We start from the raw sequence: 17,116 nt of genomic DNA, 5'->3' as shown, positions 1-17,116 counted from the left end.
ATAACCATGCAGGCATTTAGTTTTCGTCAGACACAAGATAAATAATCACTCTCATAAACGTATATATGCATGCAGTTTCAAATATCAAGAACAAGCGGTCGATGTCTATAGATCATTATTAAGTCGGTTTACTAGCTGTTCAGAGTCAGACATGTCACTTGTACATTCTTGGCCTTCATATACCCAATCCGATGATGGGAACTCTTTTCTGATAGTGTTGACAACATAAGCTTGTATGGTGATTCTGCTTATCTGTACCAGTGGTTGGCCTCTCCTGCCCCCAAAAAACAAACTAACGAAACGCTACTAGTCTGCTTTGTCTGTTAGAAAGAACCTCTGGCGCTTATACGTCAGAAAACTTACAAGTCTACTAGTAAAGATTGTTTCAAGAACAACGAGGTTGGGACGAACTGTTCTAAAATCGTCAATATCAGTTATACATTACTAAGATATGCCTTTTATTACAACTACTGTATTTCTTATTTGGATTAATAATGGCTATCCTGTTCAGCATTGCACAAAATTATCATAGAATATAAAAAAAACTTGTTAAAAAAAATCCTCAAGCAAAATAATGTATTAGCTTAGATTTATAATGTATGTATATCCATTAATGAAATAAACGATTATTTTTACAAATAATTCGTTTAAGTGATTGGCAGATTAACTTAATTTTGAAGAATGAAATGTTAAAAAGAAAATTTAAAAAATCATGCATGTTGTACTGTTGTATTTTTTTTTTCAATTAAAAACTGAAAAATTAAGATAGTTTTACGATTGTTAGCATTTTAACATCGCCAGATTTAAATACAAGTTAAAGAATTCCGGTAAAGTAAATTAAACAGATGTGCAATTATTATTAATTGGGAAATGAAACATTTAATTTTTAAGATTAAAAGTACTATTCTTTTAACTTCATATTTCAATTTTATGCAATTTGCATAGAACGTAATCGAAAATTGTTCCACTGTAATATTGTAAACACTTCCGGAATTGAAAAAAAATTGAATGTTTATTTTCAATTAATTTATACAATTTAATAATTGTTTCTCTATTGTCATCGGATATTTCATCTTGGTGTATTAAACACGGTATACTCTTTCTGTTAATCCATTCAAACTGACAACATACACACCTGTGTACGCTTGAATTCACACCTGTGTACGCCTGAGGCTAAATTGCTGCAAGGTAAAGTTCAAAGGAATTCTCCTCAAATCGAGAAATAAACAATGACTTTACAAAGTAGTATACACGTTCTGTTCACATATATTTTGTATTGAAATGGTTATCAAAGTTATAACGGTAAATAAAACGTTAAATATTTCAGTTCAATATCAGTAAAAATGTTCAATAGATATTTTATGAAACAATCTCAACAAAAATTTATGAAATTAATTCGAAAATATTTATATTTAGATAATTTCACATAGGAAGTTTTATTCAATCAATACAAAACGGTTAACGCATATTCATTTTCTTTCATTCTTATATTGTGGTTATTAACTACGACCAACGATCATCTGTGCGCTTTTAATTAGGTAAAATTCTGATAAGCAATTAAGACTTTAACAGATTTTATTTTTTCCCATGATTCAACAAATCGGGTTAAAACGTCACAACCCAGTGACGTAGGTCAACCAAAAAGGTTACAAATACTTGATTTTCTCCGTTATAAGAAAGAATATAAATTTAAAACTTTGTGAATGTGTTTTTTATGTTAAGATTAACATATTTAGATGATAAGTAAAAAATCGCGGACTTTCCCTTTAATAGCAACTCTTTAAAAGTCCTGAAAGTGACTAGTGCTTATATAACTAAAATGTCTAGATCATAGAAATAAGATTTTGTCTTTCTAACAATAACATATTTCATTATGATGTTTCCATTGTAATAATGTACTGTAATATGGGTCTTTGCCAATTATTGTTATTGTGTTTGTGCCAATAAAATATTTATATATTTATTTGTATTTCTATGATTCCTTTAAAAGGGTCACATGTCCAAATGCATTTTCAAAAGTGACCTGAAAACCACAGATACTAATGAAATTTTTCACAGCAATTTATAGAATATCTAACCTCTCCAATCCATCCAAACAAAGGCAATAATTTAATTGTTCACATTGAGGAGGGGCAACTAAAATCATCTATATTTCATGTATTTACTTCAAAGTTTCAATATTTCATTTCTAAACTAACATTTTGAGGGAAAAGCCATTTTGCATCCCATAACCTGCTTTTTCTCTAATGTCTGAATCAGACAAGTAATCTAGAGTGCTTTTTACATCTGTTGGAATTATCACAGGTACAGGACGACTTCTCTGTAATAAAAATATACAAACATGCCTTTAGTTTTAAACAAGCTATTTATCCAGTTATATGTCATACTAAGGCTATGTGATTTCAGTCAAAGAAACATAAAAATGGGTTAAAGTCTCAATTTGCAGGGTTGTTTATATGATGTTTGAATTAGAATGTTGATTGAAAACTGTATAAGGTGATTATTTACAAAAAAAATATTACCCTGTTTTTAAATTTTCTGGAAAATAACAGAGTATTACAGTTCCAAATTCCAGAAAAGAATGATAAGAATTCTTCAAACTATTAACAATAATAGCAGGTAAACAACTTCAACATATGCACAATCTTTCTGTCAAGTTTCAAGGATCTGGGTCTAAAACCATAGGCGGTTTAGGTCAGTCAGCGGGCCCCCCCTTATGAAAAGTTCTGGATCCGCCACTGAAAACAGTAGAAGGGGTGGATTACACAATATATTACGGATTACAAATGTGTCGAGTTTTGTGATTGGATAAAAACACAGAGATGTCAGAATATATTCAGGAAACTGCCGGATATATACGAGGTTTTTTTTAATCCCAATTGGAACCTCAACAACGTCATCATAACGAACGTTACTATGTGACGTAGTCTTATGCTATACAGTACACCTAAAGAACATCGGAGGCTGACAGAGGGAAAATAATGTTTCCGTCAATAATATGTTTTTTTAATTTAAAATCACGCGATTTACACATCAAATACTTAATTAATGTCTTAAAGTGTTATTAGAAATTACTGCATACACGATAGAATTATTTTCACAGCAAATTACAAAATGCTTCACGTATATATGCGATAAATATATAGACCTAGGGCCCATAAGGCTCAGGGAATATAAACTCTAAGCTGGGAATGTCACATTATATACCCTGTCTGAGACCTGAATAACATATAATGTGTACACTCTTTTGAAAATTTTGCTGGACAACAAACTAAGTTTCCACGTCTGGAAATTGACAATTATAGGTCAAAGTACAGCCTTCAACACGGAGCCTTTTCTCACACCGAACAGCAAGCTATAAATGGCCCCAAAATGACCAGTGAAAAACAATTCAAACAGGAAAACCAATGAGAAGGCCTTCGGCCTCACCCCCTATGGATTTTACTAACCCTCTATGGATCCGTAGGGGGTCAGTAGCGAACCATATAACTTATAATAGTAGGTGACCAACTAAACAATTTGAACAATGTTCCTGTCAAGTTTGAGAGATCTAGGTTGAAAACTGTAGGAGTTGGGAGATTTTGTAAACTTTCCCATAATAGCAGTTGCACAATTTCAACATATGTGCAAGACTATTGTTAAGTTCAGGAACATTGGTTGAAAACTGTAGGAGAAATTAGTTACAGGTACCCTCTTAACTTTGCTGAAAAATTACTAAGTTCCCATGTCAAAAAAATTCTGTAAACAATTCTATAAAAGCAGGTGCACAACTTCAGCATATGGGCAAGCTTCCTGTAAAGTTTCAGGAATCTGGGTTGGTTTAAACTGTAGGAGTTAGTTACACAAATCATGTTCCAATTTTTCCTCCCCACCTGACATCACCATAATATAGACTAGCTTGGACTTCTTAACCCAGCCAAAAATATAACGGGTAGAATCATTAGATAGCTAAAAACAAAAGTTATCTGTAAATAAAAAAATAATGCAAACATTTCTTACAGCAAATCTACCCGTTCAGCAAATAGTGTTAAATAAATTAAATGATCCCTTTATGTGTTTAACATTTCATCATTTTTTTAGTATTAATAAAACATTACACTAATTTCTTAATTCCAAGAACTAGTTCTTTGCAGCAATGATACATTTGACTGATATCATGCTCATTGATAATTTTTCTTGTTCATATTTTTCAATTGTTTCATTTTCCTTCTCATAAAGCTAACTCTAAAATTAAAGATAAAAGATATGATTCTTGCCCATAGTGAATTTAAAGTTTTAAAATTCAAAAAGCTCCCTGATAATTGAAAATTTAATATTGATTTCAGAGATGTTAAGGAAGACGGTTGTCACTATACCAATATATTTTTTTGGTTGATTTTAAATTATGCTGATTTTCAAAATAACTAGAACATGTAAGATTTGGGGAATCATATTCCATCTTTGTTTATTATAACTAAAACAAACCAGATGTTGAAATTATATACATTTCATGTTGTTATGTTACACTACTGTCTCAGGTTAGGGTGAAGGTTGGCGCGCCTGTCAAAATGTTTTTATATATTTTATATGCACCTGTCCTAAGTCAGGAGCCTGTTGTTCAGTGGTTGTCGTTAGATGGTGTGGTTCATAGGTGTTTCTCATTTTGTATATAGATTAGATTTTCCTGTTTGAATTGTTTTTCACTGGTCATTTTGGGGCCATTTATAGCTTGCTGTTCGGTGTGAGAAAAGGCTCCGTGTTGAAGGCTGTACTTTGACCTATAATTGTCAACTTAAAATACCTTGTTACTTGGATGGAAAGTTGTCTCATTGGCACTCATACCACATCTTCTTATTCATATCAATGTTGTCAATTACAAACTTTAAAGGGGCACTATCTGTCAAATTCATGTTCACTGATTTGACTCAAATTCTCATATTTGATTTATTACCATGTAAAACATTTATCCAAATTATAAAAAGTCTAAAATAATTAATTTACAGGGCATGAGCTTGATAATATGTAGCTTCGTTTAGTATGTATTTTAGTCTTGACGCCATCTAATTAACTATCAAGTTGACCTCCAAATACCTCCGATTGTCATATAAGCGATATAAACATAAATAAAGATATAAATAGAAAGCAAACGCGTGCAATTGGAATTTTCTAGGTCTGTTTAATTTCATATTATAGATTAAAAATATATGCTAATCATCGTTTTTACCTGTATAAGAATGATTTTTTTGTGGATCAAATCAGTCAATCAAATGATTTAGCTTTGTTTCACTTTCAATGTTGACATTCTTTTCCTTTAAATAACCGCACACGTACAATTCATGCGTTATCCATCTCTAGCTAAGGGGTTAAATTGAAGTTCACATGATTACGGATTAAATGAGGTCGAATTATTAACTTGGAAGTGAATAATTCATCATCAATGTTTCTTAGCTTAATTTGACAAATTGAACAATACTGGCTGCTAAAAGCAAATTATTATTTCACTATTTCACTTTCATTAATGATTGAACAAAAAAAATCATACTCTAGATTTTTTATATATCTTGTAGCTAGTGCCCCTTTAAGTGTCTGCATAACATTAAATACAGAAATATTGCACTTGAATACAAGATAGTAAAGCTACTTTGTAGAAACATACCTTTCCGCGACCCAACATTAATTCCTGAGACTTCAGTAAATGACTTTCAAATTCATTGAGGTTATTACCTAAACTTGCATCTAAGTTTCCTAGAAACATACTGCTTTACTCTAAAAAAAAAATTTAACAGTTTAACAAAGAAGAATAAACCTATATTCATGTCAAAACTGTAGAATCTAAATTTCATCAAATCAACACATAAAATATGTTTGAAATTATAAACAAGAGGCTCACGCGAGCCTGAAATCACTCACCTGTAATTTCAGTTTCAAACATTTTACTTATTTGTAGATCTTACTTTGCTGAACAATTTTACCATTTACAATTTCTCTCTATCTATAATAATATTTATGGTCCGCTGAAGTCGAATTAAAACTAACACATGTTATGATGATGCAGACCACAGATGTGACAGTTTATGTTTCAAAATCAATCATGTCAAAAGATACATTTTTTAGATGCATGATTTTTTTTATTAGTTGTTAGTGGCTTTGAACTAGCTGTCAGTAACTGCGAGTACTCTCAGATCTGTACTTAGTGTCTTTTTGTTGTTTGGATGTACAAGTACCCAGCCACGTCCACATGTATTTGTAGTATTTGTATTTTTATCCATCTGATGAGTTAAGCCTCTTTCAACTGATTTTTATAGTTTGTTCTTATGTTGTACTGTTACAACACTGTCCCAGATTAGGGGAGGGTTGGGATCCCGCTAACATGTTTAACCCCGCCACATTCTGTATGTATGTGCCTGTCCCAAATCAGGAGCCTGTAATTCTGTGGTTGTCGTTTGTTTATGTGTTATATATTTGTTTTTTGTTCATTTTTTGTACATAACTTAGGCCGTTAGTTTTCTCGTTTGAATTGTTTTACATTGTCATTTTGGGGCCTTTTATAGCTGACTGTGCGGTATGGGCTTTGCTCATTGTTGAAGGCCATACAGTGACCTATAGTTGCTAATTTCTGTGTCATTTGGTCTCTTGTGGAGAGTAATCTCATTGGCAATCATACCACATCTTCTTTTTTATATGTATAAAATTTGCATACACTACAATTATAAGTACCAATTGTGAATTTAAATATACAATACTTTCATTATAATCTGAACCCATAAGCATATTATATAATAAGTGAAAAAACAAATGTCATCAATTATTGAAATTGAAATTTTTGAAAAGTCAATCAATTTCGAGTTATCTCCCCTTGACTATAAATTTGTTAATAATAGTGTAACATCTCAACTTTTGGGATCAGATACCGCCATGACGTATAAAGCTCTTTTGGAGCTGAAAACGCTGCCCTAAAGTAAACCTGCATCAACCATCATCCTACTAATGCAAATGATAAAACTTATAATTGTACGTACCGTTAATAAAAAATTAAAAAGTTATGCAACAAATGTATATACTAAAGATACACAATTTACAGACATAGCGTTCAACAACTGTTTCTAATTGATTAAACTGAAAAGGATGAAATGATGACAAAATGTACGGACATTGAGTCCCACAAATGTCCTTTACCCTAAAAGACACAATTTACAGATATTGTGTCCCCATATGTATCTCTTGATGCAAACAAATCCTATACTAAAAAGACACAATTTACAGACATTGTGTCCTACCAATGTATCTACTTGATACAAACCAACCATATACTAAAAAGACACAATTTACAGACATTGTGTCAAACAAATGTTTTTACTTGATGCAGTAATAGACCAAATATGTTTACTAACGACTGAATTCTTACAACAACGACATACATTCAATAATTGTATTACTACCTATTTTCCTCGTCAAATAACTGTATTTCCTTATATATTGTTATTAGTTTACTGCTTAATATTACTAAACGCAAATGGGAGATTTTAAGATTCCAGTCCTAGCAAGCTGGTTTCTGCCAATTTCTTCTCAGTAAAATTTGGTCAATTCAATGGTAAACGGATGAATTTCGGGTTTTAGGTTGTCCTTGTATCAGCTTAAATGAGCGTCATAATTCATCTTTTTCCATTTGTCCACCGTTTCCATATAAACATGAACTGTTATTCTGTATGCGATATGTAACGAGCTGTGACCCACAAGCCCTGTACAAAATATGAAATAATAAACGTCAGTAATTCATTCACAAAATACATCATATCATGATCAGTTGAAAGACAGATAAACATGACTAAAGGTTATAAATTTTACCTGATTGTCTATATACAATTTGAATGCATCAGATTTCCATCTACCTAATGTTCTTATAGTTTCTGTGGACAATCCTTTTGCACTTGCATCGGTGGTGAAGCCTATTCTAAAACTATGAGGTTTGTAATATGCTCTGCTGAGCCCACAAAAGTTCATAGCACCATTCAATGCATGTTGGAATAATTGTCTAGAAACAGCTTCTCCACTGGAGTTGAGAAATAGTGTACCTCCTTTGTTTGTTCTCAAAGTTAAGTAACTTGTCAGTGTCGTTACTGCACAAATATTGTCATTTCTATTCTTAGCTCTTTTTAAATGAAATTGTTTTCCATTAGAATGTTTGAAGTCCATGAAATTGATAACAATTTTTTGTGTAACAACAGCTTGACTAAAACTAATTACATGATTGTAATTTTTGTTGTTGACTGTCTTCTCCCCAATTCTTAAAAGAGCATGGTATGCTAGGGTGAACATTGCTTTGAATAAAATTTGATCATACCTATTAGATATTTTCTGTTTTAATGTATTCATTAATTGATTCAAAATCGTACTAGTGATTGGAAGTCTCATATCTTGATTTCTTCCCTTATGCACTGATTTCAGCACCTTATCAATAATGAATGAATCGGTTGTATCAGGCCAATTATTAATTTTGTGTATAAAACCAATTGCTGATGTTGAGATAGAACTTGATGCAAGATCTTTGTTTTTCAAATGTGCTTTAAATAATATGAGATCTGAACTAGTAAGTGGTAACTGAAATCTAATGCCATATTCTTATAGTGGATAAGAGCTCTTCTATAAGTTTTTTGTGAGGAGTCAGATAAGATGTTGTTAAAAATTTGATTTAAGGGTTTCTGTAGCTTGGCAAATCTGGTAGATTGGGAACTGGTTTTGGAACAGTGTCTGCCCATGGTGCTAACCGATGAAATTTCTGTACCTGTTGAAGAGAAAGTGCATCTGCCAATACATTTTTTTAACCATATATGTGTTTTGCCTTAAAGTTCACATTGTTTCTCAAGCAGTGTAGAATTAGTCTCCTTATTAGGAACATAATTTATACATCTTTAGATGTTTGTTTATTAATTACAGACACTAAAGCTTTATTGTCTGTATGAAAATTTATGCACTGGTTTTCGAATTGGTGGCCCCATATTTCAACTGCCAAGACTATGGGATATAGCTCTAAAAAGGCAATATTTTGTTTTTGCCATTTTGTGTCCCATTTGCCTGAGAACCACTGTGAACCAAACAAAGCACCATAACTGTATGTACCAGAGGCATCTGTAAACAAATGTAGCTGATCAGATGTTAACCAACGGTCTAATAAAAATTCTTCAAAAAAATTTGCCATGTATTTAGATCTTGCCTAACTGATTTTGTCATACATATTCTATGAAAGGATTGTTTGACCCCAATAGTTAAGTCTATTAGTCTTTTCAGGAATGCCCTTCCTGGTATGACAACTGCACAAGCAAAGTTGAGTGTACCAATGATAGATTGAAGTTCCCTCAATGTAATTTTTTCTTTTTGTAACACTACGGTTATAAGATTGTGACATTTTGCAAGCTTATCGATGGGAAGTCTAACTTCCATCAACCTAGTGTCTATTTCCTAACCAACAAAACTCATGACCTACGATGGCTGGAATGTTTTTTCCTTTGAAATTGGTATACCCATATCATTACAAATTGCAAGAAAATGTTCTAATTTTTTCTTACATCCATCTTCAGTTTTGTCAACTATCATGAAATCATCTAAAATATGTACATTGTTTGGAATCAGTATTTTATTTTGGGCGATCCATTCAAGTGCTGTGCTAAAATTCTCAAAAATTTGACAACTTGAACTACAACCCATTTTCAGATTTTTATCGTTTTATAGTATTTCCCATCCTACATGAAACCAAACAGATTATATTGTGATTCTTTTATGTTTATCATTCTAAATGCACTTGATATGTCAGTTTTTGCACAAAAACGTTTTCTTCCTACGGTCTTAATCAGTTCTATTGCATCTTGAATGGAAGCATACTGTACGCTGCATTTGTCTTGTGGTATGTTGTCATTGATTGATGACCCTTTAGGGAAAGATAAGTGGTGGATCATTCTATATGTCCCAGGCAGTTACTTTTCTGCTAGGCCAAGAGGGGATAATTGCATTTCTGTAAAAGGTTTTGAATCAAAAGGGCCAACAATTCTATTTGCACTTATTTCATTTTGAATTTTTTGTCTAACAATATCGGGTTTAGTCTTTGCTGATAATAAGTTATTATGATGAACAGAACCTCTGAATCCCACGTCGAACCCATATTTGAACCCCTTAACTAAGTAATTGTACATCTTAATATTATATCCTTTTAACCAATATGCAAGCCTGTCAACCTTAACTGGTGTATTGCCATTAGAATTATAGTTAATATCATTTTCTGGTGGGGACAGTTTTTTCTGTCCTTGGGGAGGAGGTGTCGTCTCTTACTAGATAGGGAGGGTATTCTGTTTTCACCTCGAAAGGGCTGGTTATTCCCGCCTTGTATCTTTTTTGAGTTATTACTGGTTTGTGTGAACTTATAAGGAAGCCGAACTGGTTTTTTGCATGTTGAGAATGAGTGGTTGAAACCACAATTGAAACATCTGTGTTGAAACTTGCATTTTTCACCAAACTTACAACCTAAACCCTTATGAAATGAAAAGCATACCCCAATTGGCCAGCAAGTATTACCACTTTTGTTGTTGTCATTCCCAGATTTAACATTTTACTTGCAATTTTGCTCTGAGATATAGCTCTAGGTGTGTACACCCCATTGTGCTTCTCCTCTTTCTTATAGTTTCCTGAATTCAATATCATAATATTGCCAGTTCCCCCCTTCTCTTGACATTTCCAGGATAATTTCCATATGGTGGGGAATGACAGACCCTAATTCAGGGTTTTTTGTACATATTATCGCAGTAAATTTATTCCAGGCTGATAGCCACTGGTTAAGGGTTAATGTTCTCTTGTTTCTCTCTTCTGTAATTGACAATTCAGGGTTGTCAGCCCCTTGAACAAGTTGTAATCTATATTTGGTCTCGTCATTATCAAAGAGGGAATGGAAGTAAATGTATCTTCCCTCCCATATTTGTTTTTTTTATCTTATCGGGGATGTTGCCCCCTGTTTTGAGAGAGCAACTGACAAATGCTGATTGCCCTCGAACAATTTGTTTCTCAACTGTTGGTTGTACAGCAAGAACCTCTGGACTGACAACCACATTGTTATTGTCATGGTTTTGATCTCCATTACATGTACCTTGAATGTTTCTGTTCAGAGAGTCAACATGATGTTGGATCTCAGCCTCCTGAACTCCTGAATTGCAAGTATTTCCTTGGGAAGTAATCTTATTGAATATTTCCTCCATCCTCCTTTCCATGCAGCTGGCGACCCTTTCTGTGACCCTGTTGGTCAGGTCCTCCATGTCATCTGGAGACATAACTGCTGTATTATTAGGTGGGGTGTAAGGCCTACTTGGGTTAGCTGTGGATATTTTCTTCCTCTGGACGGCATTCTTCATTTTTTTAATGGCACCTGCCACTCCATATGAGGATTTTCTTTTTGGAGGCATTGTCTGAAATATACTAATGCAAACTTAATACAATACTTTCAATATTTTAATCATTATAATTTTTTTTAATTTTTTTTATTAGGACTATTTTATTTTTATTGAATTTGTCTATTTATTTTTCTTTGGATTTAAGTTTGATTATTCATGTTAACCTTGTTTGAATAATTTTAATCTGGACGATCCTCAATCATTAAATATGTTTGTTTGTGTCTGTTATTATCTGAAATATTGCAAGTTTCCGCCGTAATAATTTACCTTTCGGTGACCAAATATTTAGTTTTAGCAACAACAATACTTTATTTTAAGAGGGTTACACAGTTAGCTATATAACTAATCTTCCCTGAGGCCCTCATCATAGAAAAGCATAAACAAAAGTTCAAACATATACATGGCATACATTAGTATAAAAGTCAAGTATGATGATAATGTGATATGTAATATGATATCAATCGAAAAACTGTACATAGGGGATTGATATGTAAATTTTGTTGTTAACTAGTATTTATTTATAGTAACTACTACTTGAACCATGATTATGCATCAAAGTTTTGATTGTCATCCTGTTGCGATTATCCACCGGAAGTTTTCCAAAGATTACAAAATTTACGAGTATGGTTCAGATACGTGTGAAATTTCTGTTTTCTAATTTAATCTCTTTGCAGGCATTGATAACTGCTCCTCGTATTGACTTGTATAAGTGGTATTGACCTTTCATATTTAGATGTACTCCATCGGTAATAAATTTATCTTTGCATGAATTTTTGTTTGTGGTGACTCGAAGGAAAATCTTTTGTTATGATCCCAAAAGATAAATTTCGATGATTTTTCAACCTCGTTTTTTTATCATTTTATCTATTTCGTGTGCCTTTTTGAAATACATATTCTTGTATGCCCTATCTCGGACACTTGTATTGTCCCAATTGTATCCACATTTCTTAAATCTGAAATTATCCTGTGGGAAGCGTGGCATGAGGGCACATGTTACTACTCGTCAAACGCCATACGTATTTGTCAGGAGCGAACAGAAACTTATCAGTTTATATGCCAATTCCTCAACAGACGTGTCCTCTGCAACATCGTTACCACCAGCTAGGAGAATAACACATTCGGGTTTATTAAGTTGAATAGTTCTTCCTTCTACGCCATGCCACTCCACAGTTGTAGTTTTTGCCAAATTGAAGTCTAATTGGTGTCTTATGATCATTTCCTGATTTCAGGTAGTTGTGAAGCCGATGGCAAATGGAATGACCTAGTATAAGTGTGTTTAAAAGCATGCCTAGATTAAAACATTTTATGAAATTGAGTGTCACCAAATTTCTGTACCTTCTGCCTTCAGCAGCTATTTGAAAAAGAGGCTGCATATTGAAACATGTGCTTAAAGAAGCGCCCCTATATCAATTACAAAATTCCTAAAAGTTTCATGTCAGATTATAATACACCTATGTACTGTACAAAACTATTTTCTACATATTTCTAAAATTTACGAACATATATCAAAAGACTTACAATTAAAAGTTACAATATTTCATTGTACCATAAAGTCACTTATGCTGCACATAAGTGTATTAAAGATAATAACCAAAAACAGTTAAATATCATAAAAGTAAACTATTTTGGACAGTAACCCAATGTCACTTTTGCCCTTACTGCTATAGTTTTTGAGATAAGAGCCAAAAACTGCATTTGACCCCATGTTCAATTTTTAGCCATGGTGGCCATGTTTGTTGATGGATCAAAACTTTGGATACAATTCATAAATTAGATGGCCACAGACCACAATTAAATTCCTCTATTAGTTCTTTATAACGTTTTGTCTCATTAAAAAAATTGCACCTGGTCTTTTTGTCAAATTATTTTTGTGCGTAATGTACAGTACTAGTCCAAACATATATCCAACATTCAGAAAGATTGCACTTTAACATCTTACAAATTTAGCCAATACACGAGTACCCCTACGGACAAGTCAAGAGATGTTCCGAAAACTGTAAATATTACCTTTTTGCACCTGGCCTAATCACTCTTTCCATATCAAAATCAGTTAAAATACAACATCCAAAAATTTATTTCAGCTCTATTCTTTCATTTCCACCCCATAAAAACTAAGAAATGAAAAAAATAAAGAACAAATACACCTTAATTAAAGGGAACTATATTCGTGGACAACGAAAAGCAGGGTCATAAAATGTGTCCCCATGAACACAGATGATGCCCCCGCTTGCATACAACATTACAAAGGGACATAACTCAAGAACGATAAAAGTGACGCTACCCAAATTTGTATTTGATCTTAGTTTTGTGGTAATAAGTATTGTGTATAGGTTTCATGTTTGGTTGGGGCAAACTTCATTAACTTAAGTTACAGAACGGAAAATAAAAATTTTGCAGAGGAAAAATATATACATACACATATAATCATGATAATACGCAAAGGCTGTAAATAATCAAATTTAATAAAAGGAGGAAGTTCGGTAAGGACCATATTTGGCCCCGATTATTAAGTTTCAAGATAAAAAAATATTTTAAGTTGATGAAAAGACATGTAAGAAAGCCAAATAGAGCTATTTTTATTTTTATTTAAAAGCGCTGATTTTTACCTCCCAAAAATAGAGATTTTTGCGAAATTTTACAAAATCTTCCAGATTTTAACCAGATTTGGGCCTTGGAAATATAAAAGGCAGGCGTCGACAAACTAAATATTCAAGTCAGATATGTAAAATGTTATATCAAACATTATGTTAAAAGATATTTTTTTGTAGTAGACACATGCACTCTGTGGTTCCTGTCTAAAATATCAATGGAAATTTACCCGTTTTTATTGAATTTTCATGGAAAATCAAAATGAGTGCTATTTGTGATGTCATGAATAGATTGTCAGTACGCCAATTTTCAACATAAAAACATACTTCTTATTTATAATTAGTCATTGTATTAATTATAATTCATTGTGATATTGGTCAATAAATCCTAATTTGAAATTGTAGCTAGAAATAGGGGCCATATCGAACCTACTCCTTTATGGTCTGTAAATTATCAAAATATGTTAAAAGGACCATAAGAGCTACTGTGCCGCAGCTAATTCCTTACTGATCAAATTAGAAACTTGTGCCACACAGTATCTTAAGAGGGATGATTCTGTAGCTAGCGAGTGTAGCTCCCAAACCGTAGCTATTAGGTCCTTATGATATTTTTGACAATTTGCAGACCATGTCCTTACAAATGTATGATATTTTTTGACAATTTGCAGACTATAACATAAGAGCTAAGGTTCCAAAGCTAGTATAGTGGACCAGTTACCGTCAGAAATTCACAGTTTTTCTCAAATAATTTTTAACGGGAACTCTTTCATTTGTCTTTGGGGAAATATTCTTTTAACATATGGAGGGTTACCAAAAGTTAGGTCATGCACCATGGACTTTGATTTTAATTCCTCTTATAAACAACTAAAAGTAGGATACTAGTAAACCGATTTTTGCGGGAAATTTTATGGGTATGATGACCATTTACCGTCACTATTGAAACTTATTAAATGATACATGTAGAATTAACATGTAATCGGGACATTAATATTGTAATTTTGCTTTTGTGTAGCAAGAAGAGAAGAAAGTATGTCAAATGAACTAAACATATTACCAGTTTGACCATTATTTGGTCCAATAAGAATATGTCGCTTGAATATAACCCTTTATCCTGTATTGAAGAGATGTATAGACTTTAATCTTGTAAATTATAAGTCGTTTTAAATTCTTTTGAAAGAAATTGTATATTCTTAATCCAGGTTAGATAATAGCTATCTCTATAAGATCATGCAATGTCTATAAACGATAAGTTTTCAAAAATTAAGGACCTAACAGTAACAAAGCGATTAATGTCATTTTCCCGCACATGTATCTTCCCATAACGCGTTTACAATCTATAGAAAATTGACACAGGCACTAAGTGTTTCTATTTTGTTGACATTCCCATGGATAGAAACAAGTGCCTGTGAAAATTGAACATTTCCCCATCTTAATCTGATCAAACAAAACAGATATTTTACAAATGAAGTAAAAACATTTGTCTGAAGATATAATAGCAGTATGCAAAGCTTCTGTTGTTAACTAGGATGGCAAGTAACGGTAACTGGTAACTGATAGTAACTGGTCCTCGACCAGTATGAAGTGATCCACAGAAGTATTTTTGAAATCTGCAGCCTTAAAAGACCTCTGTTATTTAATACAGCTTTTCATAGTATATATCATATGCATCCAAATTATTCATCAGTACTTTGGATCAGGGTATTATGATGATAAGTCTTGAAAAGTTTTAGAATTATCCGCATGATGTGAGGAACCTTAACGGTAAGAGGAGAGAAACGAGAACCGTCGTCTCGATAAAAATATCCGGTATGAACCTCTTTTATATTTGGAGCACTGCATATCTGGACATGGTATTTACTCTGCAATCTAATTATTTCTGTGCTGCTATATGGTGCTAAAATCCTTTACAGTAATTACCTGCATGTTTTTTTTTATATATGCTATTTTAAAACTTTCCACTCAGTTTTTCATTATTGCACTGTTTGACAATGAGTTCAAGTTGTTTATAGTTTGTAAATATCAGTACTTTCTGATAAAAAATACATTTCTTGATGTGAAGTTCTTGACTTTCTGTTATATATATTCAATATGTTTTTCAGTGGGAATGGTTACACAGGATGTCCACTATTTTCAATTGTTGTACACTTTTTACAAGGTGCTGTTGAACTAATAGACTCCTTCTTTCCACTCATTCCCAATAAAGGTGACACTATACATTTATTTCCCTTGGCTGAGGGAGATATGAAATTTTTTTCACCCAAGAAAATTCATATTCCCGACTCCCCCCCCCCCCGGTATTGCCCGAGGGAAATATGACTTTTTGAGGGTGAACAAATCTTCATATCTCCCTAAGCCAAGGGAAATGATGTTTTGTTCCAGTCTATACTTTTTTAATCCCTGAAAATAAAAATATTCTGGAAGACATGTGATCCAACCACAAGTCTTATATTGAGTCTGTTAGCTTTAAGCCTTCTTTTAAACCAGGACACTTAATACAGAAGCACCAAATTTTTTTTCCTATAGTTTGACCTGACCAGGTAGTAAACTCCTTATTTTTTTTTGTAATTCTGACAGGTTTTATTTAGTTTATACAGCAATTAAGCGTATACCTTTTTCTGGAAATTAAACAAGCTTACTATGCTGATTGTTGAAGGTTGTAGGATGACCTACAGTTGTTCACAAAGCTTTATAATTAACATAACAATTCCAAATGAGGTACAGTTTATTTGTATTATGTTCCCAATTTAACTGATAGTATATAAGAGCAGTTCCATCAAAATATACATGGGACCCAAGGAAGGCAACTTTTGCCACTATGGATGGGTGTAAAATATTATGTTGTACATGATCAAAACATATGCAGGACTTTAAATTACGTTCTATGGATGGCTTCTGTATTTTCAATGTGCTTTCCCTGAATACGGAGTGCGTTTTAATGGAACAGCTCTAATACTAAAATGTGGTGTTTGAGGTAAATAATAATTTATTTATATCATTTAAATGATTAATAATGTGTTGCTTTCTTATTGGAAATTTCCCCACTTCACCTTTTATTAATATAATCATTACATATATGTAACACTCCCAAACGTGTCCATCCCCCCAAACGTGTCCGATTCC

General features: G+C 32.7%; 1 long non-coding RNA gene across 1 annotated transcript in view; it reads right to left on the bottom strand.

Annotated features, from left to right (window-relative positions):
• LOC127729766 (uncharacterized) overlaps positions 1–12,986 on the bottom strand; it is a 35,127-nt gene extending 22,141 nt beyond the window's left edge. The window contains exons 1-4 of the long non-coding RNA XR_007994824.1: positions 11,108–12,986; positions 7,419–7,718; positions 5,636–5,745; positions 2,199–2,320 (exon numbers count right to left, since the gene is read on the bottom strand). This is a non-coding gene — a long non-coding RNA (uncharacterized LOC127729766). The remainder of the gene's footprint in view (positions 1–2,198; positions 2,321–5,635; positions 5,746–7,418; positions 7,719–11,107) is intronic.
• Positions 12,987–17,116: the final 4,130 nt, after the last annotated feature.

The sequence above is a fragment of the Mytilus californianus genome, unplaced genomic scaffold, assembly GCF_021869535.1.
Source record: "Mytilus californianus isolate M0D057914Y unplaced genomic scaffold, xbMytCali1.0.p SCAF_2, whole genome shotgun sequence".
NCBI lineage: Eukaryota > Metazoa > Mollusca > Bivalvia > Mytilida > Mytilidae > Mytilus > Mytilus californianus.
Note: the sequence above shows the minus strand (reverse complement) of the source record. Positions and strands in the feature narration are given on the sequence as shown.